This window comes from Pelodiscus sinensis, chromosome 11 (genome assembly GCF_049634645.1).
Source record: "Pelodiscus sinensis isolate JC-2024 chromosome 11, ASM4963464v1, whole genome shotgun sequence".
Taxonomy (NCBI): domain Eukaryota; kingdom Metazoa; phylum Chordata; order Testudines; family Trionychidae; genus Pelodiscus; species Pelodiscus sinensis.
The window spans coordinates 8,841,480-8,857,493 of NC_134721.1; the positions used below are offsets into that span (position 1 = coordinate 8,841,480).

At 44.3% G+C, this 16,014-nt stretch overlaps 1 protein-coding gene across 3 annotated transcripts in view; it reads left to right on the top strand.

Annotated features, from left to right (window-relative positions):
• Nucleotides 1-16,014, top strand: part of MITF (melanocyte inducing transcription factor) — a 189,699-nt gene that overhangs the window by 13,630 nt on the left and 160,055 nt on the right. Inside the window, exon 1 of one of the 3 annotated variants that reach the window (XM_075938580.1) lies at nucleotides 1,525-5,354. The exons of the other annotated variants lie outside the window; for them this stretch is intronic. The gene's annotated coding sequence lies outside the window, so the exon portion shown is untranslated. Of the gene's footprint in view, nucleotides 1-1,524; nucleotides 5,355-16,014 lie in introns of those variants that run through there. 3 annotated transcript variants of the gene reach the window in all.

The window sequence follows — 16,014 nt, forward strand, 5'->3', positions numbered from 1 at the left end:
TGAGAGATGCTGTATTAGGGCATAAGCTTTCATGAGCTGCTACCCACAAAAGCTTATAACCTTATAAAATTGTTAGTCTTTAAGGTGCCAGAGGACTCCTAGTCTGTTTCTGTAAAACCCATGAAAAGGGCTACCTCTCTGAAAATTGCTACATAGCAAGTCTCAGTCTAGCCAAGTATAGTGTGGTTCAAGTTGGGACACTGGGGAATTGTGGATCTGATAGGCAGGAATGGAAGCCAGTTGATTGGAGGAATGCAGCTGGAATAAAGACATAGGAACGTTGGAATGTCCTGGATTAAGGAGGCAGAAGACTAGGAAAGGAATTAATATTTACTGTATGTGTTATAGTAGCGCCTAAAGGGCTCATCCAACACAGAACCCTGTTGTTCTTGCTATTGTAAAGTCGTATGGAAATGGGAATGGTAGATATTCCCTCTTGGGGTGGGTGGGGAAGCACACCGAAGGAGGTGGGGTGGAACCAAAGCAAACAGGGAGTTGTTTCAGAGCAGGAAGACTGCAGCAAGAGCTGGGACCATACGGCTTTGTGGGGTCAGGAGGAAAGGGGGTATAGGAATTCTTGGTGGTTTCAAGCTAAGGGGGGAAGCAATAATGCTAGCGGGGGAGATAAAAGGTTTGTGTTTTCGGCAGAAAGGGAATGACTGAAGCAGCAGAGCCTGGCTAAACCTGTCTCATGCGTATCTTGTATGTATTTTAGTATCTTGACTTTCCTTTCCTTTGAAAGTTTTTTTTTTTTTTTTTTTAAGTGAAGAAAGAACATTTTTTACATGAGTGCTCAACCCAAGGAAAATTTCCAAAGCAAATAGCCTTGAAGAACACTATAATGCAATATACAGCAGAAATTCAGAACAGAAAACAATACCACCCCAACTCCTTTGTTTGTCAAAAAAGTTCAGCCTGCCCTAATCAAACAGATACAACCGGCGAGAGTTTTGATGTGAAACAAGGTGACCAAGAGGGTGCTGGATTGTACAGAAGAGCAAAAATGCTTTCTTTTTAGGCTGCTCATTTGCAGCCTTCACCTTACAGGAGGTCAGTGGGAACACAGTAGCCCAGTAATATGATTCCCTGGATAAGTAACTTTTTTTTTTTTATTTCTGCTCACTCTAGAGGGCATACTTGTGTTCTTTATTCATTGAGACTAGGGAATTTGCCTTTCGGAAAACCTTAGCCAGACTAGGGGCACACCCTTGCTGTCAGTTTATCTGATGAAGATATTGTTAAGAACAGTTTCTGGGTATTTTTTTGCTTGTAAAAAGCAGCCTGCAGTGTGATATTTTTTTTCAGCTCTGAAAAAGGCAAGGTATTCATCCACTATGCTGCTGCTTCTCTTTGTTAAACTTGTGCAGAGTGGCTTTGGAATTCAAGCTAACCAGTGTGATGTGTGGCTATTAATTTTGTTTCCTTATATTCCCAGACCCCTGTCTGTGTCGTCCACTTGTCTGACACTTAGACTGTGAGGGCGCGTCTACCCACTGCACCCTTACCTCAAAATAAGCTATTGCATAGCTTTGTTTCAAGTTAATGTCAAAATAAAGTGCTATTCCAAAATGTCTCTTAAACCTCATGGGAACGAGGTTTACAGGGACGTCGGAATAGTGAGCCTGTTATATTTCGAAATAACGGGTGTGCTCAAAAGATGCGGAATAGTTATTTCAGGATACTTCCGGTATCCCAAAATAGCTCTGCAATGCAGACATAGCCTAAGTGAGGAGCTGTTCATCTGTATAGCTCGTAGCACAATGAAGCTCTGAATGCGTGTGAACAATACCAAGAAAAACGATTGTAATTGCCAGAGGTCTCTCTTATGCACAAGAAGAGTCCTAAAAAAGATGAATGAAGCAGTGCTTCTCTCTCTGAAGTAACTGGTGAGCCAAAAGGATATTTCTTCCTTGCAGTACAGTTTTCTCCCAGATTAGATTAGATCTTGTGGAGCTGGTGACTTTTTCAGTCGCATGGAGTACGGGTCATTTGCTAGAATTTTTTGGGTACGTCGCACTTAACCAGTTCCCTGCTATTGCCTTTGGTGCACATTGTCTCTCCTGTTTTTTGCCTGTGCCATGTTGATTTAATCTCCAGTGGGCTGTACAATTTTGGGCTGATTTTGATTGTTGGGTTCAATGTTGATTGTGGGATGGGTTGGTGATGGTCAGGCTAGATCAGGGCTGGGCAAGATGTGGCCCAGGAGGTTAGCTCTGGCCTGCTTAACACTTTGATCCAGCGTGTGGACTGCATCTGGCCGCTTTCTATTTAAATAGTGCTGCCCATGCTGCCGAATTCGCAGGTGGCGGCTTAGGCAGCAGGATCCCATTTAAAGGGTTCACAGTCACGGCACTACCCCAGCAGGGTCCAGAACTGTGAGCCTTTTGACAGTAACACGGTAGCAACAGGGCTGGGAGCTTCAAGCCCTTGGCTGTGTTTTTAATTCAAAACCTCTGGCCCAGGCAACCCTGGGGGAAGGCTAGTCCCCAGCCCTTCCTTCCCAAGCCCTGTCCTTCCCAGGGGTAGAGCTGGCTGGTGACCATGTACCAAAATTCATTAAGTGGCTTCACTGCAAAAATGATTGCCCACTAGATGATTTGGTGTTGCCTTCTGATCTTAAACTCTTTGACCATCTGTTATAAAAAGGCAACTGTCCAGAACAGGTGGGTAACGTATGGCTTGTGGGCTGGATCCGACCACCATCTTACTGTGACGTGACCCGCAGCAAGACTCAGGCCTTTCTCCCACAGCGGGACAAGCTGGCGCTTGTGCTCCAGCCATGCAGTAAGTCTCTGAGCCTTGGCGTTCTCCCTGCAGGGCTGGAGAGTGAGCGAAGCCTCAGTTCTCTGAGTCATGGGTGAGTGAGATGAGTGTCTCTTTTTTGTGCCTCTCACTTCTGTGTGGCCCCCAACCAAGGTTCCCTCTAATCTTCCAGCCATTTGTGGATATTTTTCCATCCATGTTCAGAATAATTTTTTTATGTGCACTGAGGCATATGTGAATGTGCACCACCAGTAGGAACCACAGTAGCTGTGGGTGCTCTGCTAATCATCTGGGTGGCATTTTAGTCTCTCCTGAGCAAGCACGCAGCTTACAGGGAACGCTGCCCTGACTGATAATGTTTTTATATGTCTCAGTGGCCCCCAGCTGAAAAAAGTTTCCTCACCCCTGGATCCAGAACTTTGAGGATGCCCTCTAGGAGGTGCAGTAAATGATGGGTTCCCTCTTGAAATAAGAATTCAAATATTTGAGGGTCAAGTTTGTCCAAGGAACCGAGAGCCAAGAGGCCTAAATGGTGGTGAGGAGAAGGTAAGTTGTATTAGTGCAGGTGTGAATTTTGACACATCCACTATTTGGCAATCAACGGTTCTTTCCAGCATAGTGAATGTAAATCCAGGAAGCCATCGAGAGGAAAGAAAATCTAAAAGCTGGTGAAGGGTTTAAATTTGCTCTTTGAGAGGACTTCATTTTTAGTGATGTGGAATGCTAGAGAGTTGGATAGAATAAGAGAGGCTTAGGATGCCCAGAGGTGAGTGGATTATTTCTGCTGAGTTGCTGCCATTACATTCCAAAGATGGGATTGAAGTAGAAGAGGGTCTTGAACTTTTGTAAATGAAAGAAATCTTCTTTCATGCTTGAAGTGTGGCTGTGAAGAGCATTGGTTGGTATCAAATGTTATTTTGAAACTAATATAATGACTGGTTTGATGCTGATGGTTAAACAAATTACAATTTCAGCACAGCTGTAACACTGCACTGCCAGTGATAAGCTGGTACCTGGGTACTGTGGTGGCACCTTGATGCTGTGGCAGTGAATGTGTTAGCATTGTACAGAGAGCCCAATCTGTAGTTGATTGCAATCGATGAATCCCATTGACTTGAAAGGGCTTTGGTCATGGCCACAGAGAGGCAATTTATTTTACAGCAAAAAGCTGTATAGTCAGATCCATTCATCTGAATCTCTGTAAAGCAGGGATGTGAAAGGTTAACCAGGTAACTGGTAAGCATCACCTTAAATAGGTAATGCTTACTGGCTCTGGTTAACCACATGGGACTCGAGCAGCTCCCCAGGTAGGGGACTGTGCTAGCCCCTTGGGGGCCACCGCCACTCCCGGGGCAGCCAACTATAGAGCCCGCAGCAAAGCCTCCCAGGGAGAGGGACTGGCAGCCCTTGTCAAATACGCTCCCGGGGAAGCGGCAGCAAAGGAGATGAGTAAACTGGCTCATCTCATGAACCAGGTCCTGCCTGACGGCCCCACCCTTGGGGACTATAGAACAGTTGACTAACCGATAAGAATTCATGAGGTTATGCGACTATTCAGTTAACCGATATTTAACATCCCTAGTCTGTCCCGTGGACGGAAGTTCTTTTTCTGAGATGTTTCAAACTCTTTTTCTGAGATGTTTCATGGCTTTGATGCAGGCCATGTTGGCTCTGCAATGGTGAGTGTGTGCATTGACCTCGGTCTGCCTCACTGACTCTGGCATGGTGTCTGTTCTAATTTAGTTAGACCTCCAGTGACTTGGGTTTGATACTGTTGGTCAAATGATCTTTAGCCTCACTTGAACCTTCCAGGTGCAGAGTTAAATTAGTCTGTCAATAGACCAGTAGCGAAACACATCCAGACATCGTGTGATTCTAAACGCTGTGGTTGGTTCAGTGTGTTGAACTGAACATGTCATAGTAAGTTATGGGGGATCCTCAGAGATTGGTTTTGTGCCCCATTCCCTTCATCACACTTCAGTGTCAAGTCTTACATGCTTTCTTTTGGAAACAGCTTGGTAGATATGGGCCAAAGCCAAGGCTCTTTGACATTCAGATTTGTATTTTGTCCCTCCTTCCTTTTCTGTGCCCTTTTACTTATCAGGATGTTTTGTTCTCATGTGTGGCATTGCAGTCTAGTCTCAGTGAAGGGAAGATGGTGCAAAAAGAGAAAGCACAATGCAAGTGCTCATTCTGAAAGTCTGAAGATGTCTTTGGTGTATCCTCTTCCCTCCCCCTTTTCCCCTGTCCCCTGAAGAGTTGCACCTTTGCATCCCTGTTGCATTGGTCTTTCATGATGTGGTATAGAAAAAGAGGCTTTCTTCAAGATCTGAAGTTTGATTCCTGCTGTTAGTAGCCACATAAATGTATGGTCTTCTATGAGATGATCTGCCTTGGCTCTGTCATCTTGACTAGCTGAAATGCAAAGCTGAATCTGAAGCGGAAATGAACAGAATTGCTTCATGACTTCGGAAAGGTTCCTCTCTATTACAGGCTATTTTGGTCATCACTTTTTCTCATCTGTTACCCCCAAGATCGTAAGCTACGAGGGAGGTAGAAGAGGAAGAGAGATGTGCCACTTTACACTGAAGGTACTAATACTATTGTTCATTCCCTTTTGCTTTCTTGTAGCTATTGCCTGACTGCTGTAAAATGTTTCCACGTGAATTGTCATGTAAACTGGTGAAATATATACTTGTATCCTTGAGGGTGTTTTATTGTAGCTCTTATCTGACTGGCCGTTCTAGGCAGGGTTTCTGGTAGGGATATTAAATATCAGTCAATTGAATAGTTGATTACCTCATGAATTCTTATCATTTGCTCGACTATTCTGTAGTCCCTGGGGGTGGGGCCAGCAGCCAGTGTACTCCAGCCCTGCTCCTGAGGAGCAGTGTGGGGTGCCAGGTGGGAACTGGTCCATGAGGGGAGCCAGTCTTAAAAACCTGCTCCTCTTGTGAACCAGCTGCCTGTCGCCCCACGCTGCTGCCCCTGATACAGAGGCAGCAGCGTGGAATGGCAGCAGCCTCTGGCCAGTGGGGTGGGGGTGGTCTGAACTCCTACACCCAATGCAAGCCAGAACTGAGCTGGACTGCCTACCTGCCTGGCTCCTAATACACTTGAAATGCAGAGCCGCAGCAGGGGTAGGTCCTAGACCTGGCGCAAGCCGGGACTGAGCTGGGCTGTTGGCCAGCCTGCTAAAAAATGTCCGGGCAAGTGTGGGGGGGTGGTGGTGTGTGTAGTAGATAGCATTAACCTATAAGCTTTTGCTTGCAAGTTAATCGACTACACTATGACATCCCTGGTGTCTGGTATCTATCAATGTGAATTGAATGCTCCGGTGAGGTTCTTACATTGACATCATTATCTGACCAATATTCTCTCCTCCTCCTCCCCCCCCCCAGCACCCTGCCCACACCTGCCATGGACTCTCACACTTCCCTGACTTTCTGCTGAGGAATAACATGTTGGTAAAATAGCTCCATTTATACAATTTCAGTGCCTCTCTTTGCTCTCCATTTCTCAATGGGTTAATTTGCTCAATGTGTACCTTTTAAAAGCTCTTTCTGGAAATCTCAATTCTGGAGTCCTTAATTGGTCAGAGTTTTGTCTTCACATAGGAGCTTTGCTTGAGGAAATGCTACCGAACCCAAAGCCTGAGCTAAGTCAAGTCAGGGGTGGGGAATCTCAGGCTTGCTTGGATCTGGTTCCTTCAGGCTCAGGACACCCCCTACCCCCACATTGGGGAAACTACATTTGTGTTCCAGCCCCACCACTGCCTTACTGCAGGACTGGAGCATACAAAATCTGCTAGGTTGGGCCCCCCGGTTTCTGGTGTGCGAGGGGATTGTGGGGAGTGTCTTTCTCCTTTTCAGTGGACGGTCACGTTAGTGAGGGTTTTTCTTCTCACTTGTGTGCGGTTCCCGGCTGATTTTTTTTTCCTGAGAATTAGTGGCCCCTGACCTGCATAATTTTGCTTAATGCAGCAAGAAGTGTTTGGACTGCTGGGACTTTGAAATGGAAAATTAATTGGTAGTTGCTCCTTTTTTTTTTTAAAGTGATGCTTTTAGGAACTATGTGCATATAAGTGTTTGTTTGGACTCATAACTGCAGAGGACCTTGGGCGGTATAAGGAAGATGCTAAGAAATGCAAGATTGTACTAATTGTATTTCAGTTCTGTTGGATCAAAAATATGTGCTCAGCATTTGTACTTGTGTATTGTTTTCTCATTTATTTTGCGTATTTAGAAAATGCCATGCTCTGCAAACTGCTGACTCTGTGTTTTCTGTGGAATGAAAACCATCTGGACAACTTGACTGAATTTTATCTAAGTTCGTAGTACTGTGACAAGCTCTGTTTTGTTTTCTAGTTAGATCAAGATCAGAATTTCAACGTAATTTTATGAAGTGACCACAAATTTAAATATTGCCTAGTCTCTAGAATTTTAATAGCAACTTGAAAGTTTTAGTGAGCTTTTAAAAAATAGATATTGATGTCCCATAAACATTTGTCTTTTCAATAGCATTTATAATTTGCCATTACTATACATTAGTATGAGTTGCCACAGTTCAGCAAAGTATTTAAGCACATGCTTAAGTCTCGTTGAAATTTATGGGATTTAAACACTTACTTAAAATTAAGCAACACTTAAAGCCTTTCCTGGATCAAATCCTAAGGGTGAATCAGATCCCAGTTCATCAAAGGACTTAAACAGGTTCTTAACTTTAAGCAAGTGAGTAGTAGCATTGTTTTAGTGAGACTATTCATTGGTTTAATGTTAAAGTGTGCTTAAATATTTTGCTGGATTGTGTCCTTAGGGTTAGATTCTGCAATGTGCTGAGCACTCTGTCATTGATCCAGCAAGAACTGAAACATATACGTCACTCTTAAGTGGATAAAATGTCTTCCTCATGTATTTAACTTTAAGCATGTATTTGAGGGCTTTGTTAGTTTGGGGTAGGGATAGTTGACTAGTTGAGTAGTTGACTACCCGATAAGCATGTGCTTATTAGGTAGTTAAGCGACTACTCAATTAGTCGCTTCCCTCCCATCTTGCTGCCTCTGTCAGCCTCTTTTCAAGCAGAGGTGCAGCATCTGAGACCGGGAATGAGCTGGGACAGTTGATTCCCAGTTTGCACCAGGTCCCCTGCTGCACCTCTGCATTTTAAATGTATTAAGAGCCAGACAGCTGTTACTACATTTAAAAGGCATGGCCTCAGCGGGGTTAGCTCCTGGAGCTGGGAGCTAACCCCGTTGTGGCTCTGCAGTTCCCCCTAATCGACGAATCAAGTAATTGATGGAAATTCCATCGACTATTCAATTAGCTGATTAAATGAAATTTAACATCTCTCATCTGAGGCAGGCATGTTTTCGGTACTTGCCAGAAAAGAATAAGAAATACTATTGAAGTTGACCTTTCTGACTCTAGAATATTCCATTTTCACTGATGAATTCGAATTCAATTTCAAAACAAAATTGCTTTTGAATGACCGTGAGATTTTAAAAAAGGAAAAGGTAAGAAATCCTTCCAAAACGACGGAAGTGTAATCTTTTACTAACACTGGATACAAATATAACAGAGCATTTGTTCAGTCTGTTTTAGGACAGCCAGTGTGCTACAAACCAACTGTTCAAAAACCCTTTGAGCCTCAGTAGTCTTCAGTGAGGAAAGTATCTTTTGCTTTGATTGAGGGAAGAAAAAGTAGTCGAAGAGGGTGCATTCTCAACACGGGGGAGTTTCATATATTCTGGAGAAGTGTAATTAGATTTGTGCATACTAAAATTGGTAAACTCTGATTCTCTGGCCTGCTAATAAGCGTATAAAATGGACAGTGCATTTATTCTTTGCAGTCTTGTGCTGTTATTTTCAAAGTCAAAAGCTATGTTAGCAATAGGACATTAGGCTTGATGGTATAGCTGTGCAAAGGTCAGGAAATTCAAAGTCAAGTTTCCCAAGGCAATTTTAACTTTTGTCCCACTTTGAATATGTATTGCTATTTATGTCTTCTATTCAGAGAGATCGTAACACAGAATGATTCAGGACAGTCTATTTGGCTGTTGAAATATAACAGTACAGAACTGTGTTGCTCGGTTTTCATGATTGCTCTTCTAAAAAGGCTGTTTCAGTAAGTTGATTTTTCTATGGTTTCTTGTCAAAACTGCAGTCGTCTGTCTGAAAAATTGGATATTAGCCAGATATTACATGGGCTCTTTCAGGACAGGGTCTTGATATATATACATAGTAGACAGGAGATTTTTCTTGAAGCCTGTGTCACCTTTTCTCTGTGCTTGCAGAGATTCCCTTGTTTTTTGACATTTACCTATGGCTTCAAATCTTTCTGCTCCAGATGGTAGTTCAGGGCTTGCCAAACTGATTAGTTTGTTGCTCTAGTGTCTCACATTGTGATAGAAAGTGTGACACAATATGTGTGACCCTTTTAGTGCATTGTGGAGGACAGTGCTTCAATGCTTTGTTCAATTTCTTTGCCAAAACCTTATTATTTGTGATCTTATCCTGCTCAGTATGTGTAATAACTCACCGCGGTTGATTAAAATGTTGCAGTTGTTTGATGCACCAGTGCTACCTTGTCTGTTACACATCTGTACAGGAAAGCAGGAATTGCTTTTAAAACCACCAACATGGAGGTTGGCCATTTGTGTCTAGTGTTAGATCTAGACCGGTGATGCTCAGGAGCCAAATCAGCAATTAACATTACCCAGGAAGACCTACTCTAGAGTGAATTCAGAAGGGGTGGGGCCTAAACAGGAAGGGGCTGGGCTACTCCACCCCCAGACAAAAGGCACCCATGTCCTGGAAAAGGCTTGGCACATTCCCACACCCCCAGGCCAATCAGGGGCTAGGGAGCACGAGAAGCCTCCTCTTGCCCTGTGAGGAGCATGTAGTACTTTGAAGTGCTGTGGGCTCCTTGCAGGGCTGGGGCAGGTGAAGGAAGCTTCATGCAGCTCCCCCACCCCCAGGCCCTGATTGGCCTGGGGGGTGGGGGAGCACACAAAGCCTCCTCCGCTCTCCACCCCGCCCTGTGAGCAGTGCGCGGCCCTTCGAAGTGCCACATGCTCCTGGCAGGGCAGGAGGAGGTTTCATGCGCTCCCCTGCCCCTAGGCCCTAATTGGCTTGAGGGCGGGAGAGCAGCAGGGCCTCCGCGGGCTGGATCCACCCACTTGGCGGGCCAAATCCGGCCCATGGAGGTCATTTTGCCCCCCAACCCTCCGTTCTAGTCTCAGTATGGCAGTGTAGTGTCAACAAAACATGCCTCTTTGTAACTCAGGCAACAATTTCTAAGTCAGATGGGACCATGTGTGACAAAGCTGCTTTGAGTTAAGCAAAATCCATCCCCACAGCACTAGAGTAGGACCAGTCTTACACATTTTTTTCCCCACGTGCAGACCTACACAGGACTTCACCTCAACTTTTTTCAGACTGAGGGTAAATTTCTAGTTTTCTGCTGCTTCAATGCGGTGTGAACTAGAGGCTGTCCAGCACGTGTTCAAAAAAAAATTGTTCAGTTACTTTTGGGGTGGCTTCAATCTTTCCAAGTAACATAACGTGCCAGATCTTAGAAATTCAATACAGATTTCTGGTGGCTTTCTCTGTTATTCCTGCAAAGAAAAATCCAAAGAAACTCTATGCCAAAGTGCAGTCTTGTTTGATACTAGAAATGAATATGAAAGTAGGGATCTGCCTGGCATTCTGTTAGATATCTCATTGATCAGCACGAATTTTTCTGTATAATCAAGCTCTGACATGTTTTTTTGATAGTCCTGGTCAGCTGACTAGTGTCTGCTATGGAAAACAAGCATCATATACAGATCCAAGGTTTTGTTCCCTAAGGTTTGCCAATAACTATTGAGAAACAAGCAGAAAGCTAAAGGCATTTTGTTTTCTCCTTTAACACAGTTCTGTTTTAGGGAGGACTTAACTCGTCATCGAGAAACTCCCAGCAACAGTTGAGGACAGTGGGGATTCTGCAATCTTTCTTCGTTTTGTATTTCTACCGTGTGTCAGTCCTTGATCTGCTGGACTGTTTCCTTTGCCTATGTTTCTAAACAGTAGTGTAGCTGTGGATGGTAAGCATAAAGCCACAGGATCTGTAGGTTCTACTGCCTACTCATAGGAGTGTTGTGGGCCTTAGTTGTAAGGTGCATTGGAGATGTAAAGTCCTGCTATATACATGATAAACACTAGAAATAGGCTATTATGTTGTATCCTTCCTGCACATCATTAGATTTAATGAGGATCTTGTTTTCTCTGAGTTGTGCTTCTAGTCTCTCTCCCCATAGCCCCAGCCTCAGCAATATGTATAAAAGAGATGGTGTTTGAATGTTCAAACACACTGCAAGGCCCTCGATGGGTGCCACCCAGGAGCACTTCTCTCTAAACAAAAGGCTTTGGGACTCAGGAGTTCATGGGACTGTCTGGACTCTAATGTTCTCTACCTAAAGGAAGTTATGAATCTATGCCACAATGGGCGTGTGGCTGGCAGGTCTGAGGGAACATCCATGCGTGTAATGGAGAGTCTGTGTGTTGCGTGCATCTCCAGGGTCCAGTGATCCTCTGAGATTCCCTACACTTTACCTAATCCTGCCAGAGAGCTCTCTCGCTTTCCAAACTGTAAGGGGGCACTATCCGGACCCCTCTCCTCTGACCACTGACATGGCTGCAGGCCTAGCTGGAAGCAACCAACCTTTCTGTTAGGGGATTATGAACAGCTTTCCTGTTTAAATTCTCATTGAATTTGAGTTGCTGCTCCAAACTAGCACCTTATGAACTACAGAATAAAAGTGACATTAATTACATCACCATTTGTGTTTATTATCAAGCCCAGTGTAAATAATTGCTACCTGGGGAAGCAACCACTGTGCATCTCTCTTTCATTGATAAAGGGGGCTGCCCTTATGAGCTTTCCCTGCGTAAAAGATTTACACAGAGTAAGATGGATTTGTTTGGGGTTCTGGTCCCTTTTGGGGGTTGGTTCCCTGGGTGCTGAGCCCTTATAACTGAGCTGGTTCAGTGTCTGTGTTGCTCTGAAAGGGGGTACTAATCCCACCTCTGTACCTTGGCTGGGAGAAACAAGAGAATTGGGCCCAGCAGGACAGGATGGTGGGAAACCCCAGAGAGTAGACCAAGGGACATCCTTAAGGGGACTTTTGTGATTCAGCCCATAACAAGGGGTATATGCATGTAAAGGCCTGTTTTTGTTTTTACTCTTTACTGTTCCTTCTTCATTCCTCAGGGGAGTGAATAGATATTGCTTTGTTTTCAAGGTGAAGGTTTTAAATTGCTTTAAGCAGATTGCTGGTCACTGGCCCGCAGAGCGAAAGAGTTGTCAAGTGCTTACCACACTTGGGGCTGTTGTGTTAACAGGGTAGAGCCCAGAGATCTACTTGGAGGGTTGGACCGTACGTTTCCACCTTGAGGAGGTGCAGGGAGCCAAGCCAAGGGCCTGAGAGGAACTAAGACGATTCTGAACTGCCGTTGGCCCTCGATCTGCAACACAGAGCAACTTGTGCTTGCACGTTTGTGTGATGTTTGCCTGTAGCGCACTGTAAGCTTTTCAGTTTCTTTTCCTTGAGTGGACAGTAATTCCCTAGCTAGAGACCTGCAAATTTGACTAGTGCTTTACAGATCAATAAAAGTTCATGGGTGAAATTCTGGTTCCCCTGAAGGGAATTGTGCTGTTGATATTAGCTTCAAATGACCAGGATTTCACTCCATATCCTAAGAGCTTAAAATTTCCTGATCCTACATAATTGCAAGTCAATTGCAATGCATGTAGGTGTAGAGAGCCATGCTAGCAGATCCTAATGCAGGACTGGGGCTTACATTAAGATGCAACATGACAAGAGAGTAGTGTCCTCGGTAGTAGAGAAGAGACAAGAGTCCATTGTAATGAAGATAAAGAAGAATCTTTATGGAAACTGCTGGACATAGACAGGGCCTTTGAGCTTCCTCTGATTTCAAAGCTCCCAAACTATCTGAACATAACAACTGTCTAGTGTTGCCTCATGGATCTCCCTGAATCCAAAGAGAGCACAAGGCTTACAGAAATATGATCACGTTGTTTGTGCTCATTATTCATGTACGTGACTGAGGATTGAGGGAAAAAAATAAGGTAGTGTTACTATGATGGGAAGACTAAGGCTTATTCTGTTGTCAAATATACTGTTTTATATGTTTTGTTCTGCCCAGATGCGGTATGATGGAGGAAAAATTATAAAACAAAAAGCAATGAAAAAAGAATAATTTGTTAAAAACATTCAGTATGTTAAAGGATGGATTTTCAGGCATGGACCTGCATTGGGTGTGTCTAGCCCAAATGCTTGCCCACAATGGAATCCCATTTTCCACCTGCAATCCATTTGGGATGGACACAGTGCTGTATGAAATCAACAAGAGCTGCAAGAGATCCGCAGCCTTCAGGGATACAGTCCCAAAAGTGTAATCGGGAGAGAGAAACTATACAGAATATGTCAGTGCTTGTACCCGCACATCAGATATCTTATGACAACAGCACAGCAAGTTTTATAAACTTTTCCCAACCCATTTGTTCTTTCCCAGATGGAAAATTCATGGCAAGCAGTGGTTATATATCTTACTGGAGAACTATTAAATGTAGGATAGCTTTTAGGAGATACTTAAGTCAGACTATACAGTAGTCCATTGATATTAAATGTAAGTTGCCCCAAAAAACCCCAACCCCCCTCCAGACACATTGCACAACTCTCCCCCCCCCTTCAAAATCCACCCACTTGGAGGGTGGGGGCAGGGAGGGCATCCCACAACAGAAAACAGTATTCATTTTAAAGGAAATAGAAAACATCTTGGATTTGTTAAATACAAAAAAAAAAAAAAAAAAAAGAGAGCGAGAGAGTGAAATGATGGCAAGGTTTTTAGTAATTAAAGTTAGGATAGGATTGAATATAGATGTTAAAACATACAGAAAACAAGAACAGACAAGATATCTGCTTTAAGACCTATAGATGACAATCATGATATAATATATAGATATTATCATCATTCTTATTTCCTTGATTCAGCTGGTACAGGTTGAACCTCTCTAGTCTGTCACTCTCTGGTGCAGCAGCATCCATAGTTCGGCATGATTTTAGTTAGCCGGATGACCACTTGTCATGGGTGTGGCCAAGTTTCCCATGGTCCCATCAAGTTTGTTTTCAGCCACCAGTCCTGGCTCTCAGTGTTCTGTGCTTCTGTTTAGCTCGAATTTACCTCTAAATATCTTTGAAGAGCTCAGTAAGCAGTGGAAGTGTTGGTAATGCTGCTAAGCAATGTTGATCTCCTAAGGTCTGGCAAATACTCTGGTTCTGCACCAGTCAGGTCCTGAGGATGCTGGACTTAGAGAGGTACTACCTGTGAGTTGTATTCTGTCCTCCCCACCCGATCTCATTTCTTTAGATAAAGTGTGTGTGAAGATTGGAAGCTCTTTGGAGCAATGACAAAATACAGGTCTATGTAGCACTTTAAAGACTAACAAGATGGTTTATTAAGTGATGAGCTTTCGTGGGCCAGACCCACTTCCTCAGATCAAATAGTGGCCCACGAAAGCTCATCATCTAATAAACCATCTTGTTAGTCTTTAAAGTGCTACATAGTCCTGCATTTTGTTTCAGCTACACCAGACTAACACGGCTACATTTCTATCACTTTGGAGCAATGGACTGTCTTACTCCGTCTCTTTCTATAGTACCTAGTGCTAGCACAAAGGAGCTTCTTGCTGAAAGGGACATTTGGATGGTAGCTTAATAAAAATAACAAGGAAGTTAGGGCGGATTTGACACATCTAGATCCTTCTCATTATTCTGGTTTTAAAGCCAGATCTTGAATAGGTTTTATTAGACCTTTGAACAGCTCCTCGGGGCTAGGGTAATGAATCATAGCAAATGCTCAGTGTGTTGGCAGCAACATGACAACCTGTTTCACATTCTGTTCTCCTGCCATACATTTAAGAAACTATTGGGACGGTGCCTGCAGAATCTTTCCAAGATTCTTGGGAACTGATATATAACTGTCCGTCTCTCTGTTTACGTGTGTTGGGTTATTTGGATGGTCTTTTGATATGCACTGAAGTTGCAAAGCAGGTTTTCATTAAGAAATCTAAAGCTACATGCACTTGCGCTGTTGGGGTAAATGAGCCATCTAATGCAAAGCTGATGGAAGAATTAACATTAGTGGGAAGTGTTGTTCTAAGAAATGTAACTCAGTTTTGAAGGAATGTGAAAGAATTATATGATAGCTCACTTCAGATGTGCCATTAGTTACCCTGTCATAGCTGCTTGCTTTGATCTGGCATTTGTCTAGGTATGTCACATGCCAAAATCACCATTAATTGTTCTTTACATGCAATAGGAAGATTTTTAGTGCATACAACTCAACATACAAAAGTATTAAGTATTTGTTAAGTAATTTGTACCTTCATCCAACATTCATGATCTTTCTTGGGCTCAGGAAGGTGTTTTGTTTTGGATTAAGTGATTTTCTTTTTCTTACCCCCATACTCATAGAACTTTTTTTAAAGTGCTTTTCTTCCTTTTTGAGCTGGAGGAGGGAACAGCGTTACAGGGAGTACCTCCAAAATCTGGGACTCTCTGGTCTGGACCATGGATACTCCTGTAGCAGAGAACTTGGGAGCCAAAGGGCAGGAGGGCCAGCTGGGTGGGACATCAGAGTTGGCAAGCCAGCTGGGGGCAGCATGGGACCAGGGCTGGAGCCCTCCAGCAGCCCCCAGGAGCACGGGGCCGGAGCCCCACAACTTTCCCTGGCTGCACAGGAATGGGGCCAGAGCCCCGCGGCTTCCCCGGCTGTGTGGGGCTGGAGCTGCGCTGGCCCAGGACTGGAGCCCTGCAGCTTCCCTTGGTTGTGTGGGAACGGGGCTGGCGCCCTTTGGCTTCCTCGGGCTTTGCGGCTGCTCCCGGCTGCACAGGAACGGAGCCCCACAGCAGGAGCCAGAGACTGGGCTGCCCAGGGAGCCAGCAGTAGCTGGGCAAGCAGCCCAGCCAGGTTGTGGGTGGGGAGGAAGATAAGGCAGGGTTGCCTGCTGGGGCTACCTGCCAGCAGCGGGTTATGGGCTTGGGGGCCTTTAGCAGGAAGCCTCCGCTGGTCCGGCAAATTCTCTTGTTCGGGACTGGGTCAGGTCCTGATGATGCTGGACTAGAGAAGTCCAACCTGTATTTACAAGCACTGTCTGATCTTTTCAGTGCTCCTCTGTGGCAGATGGTGG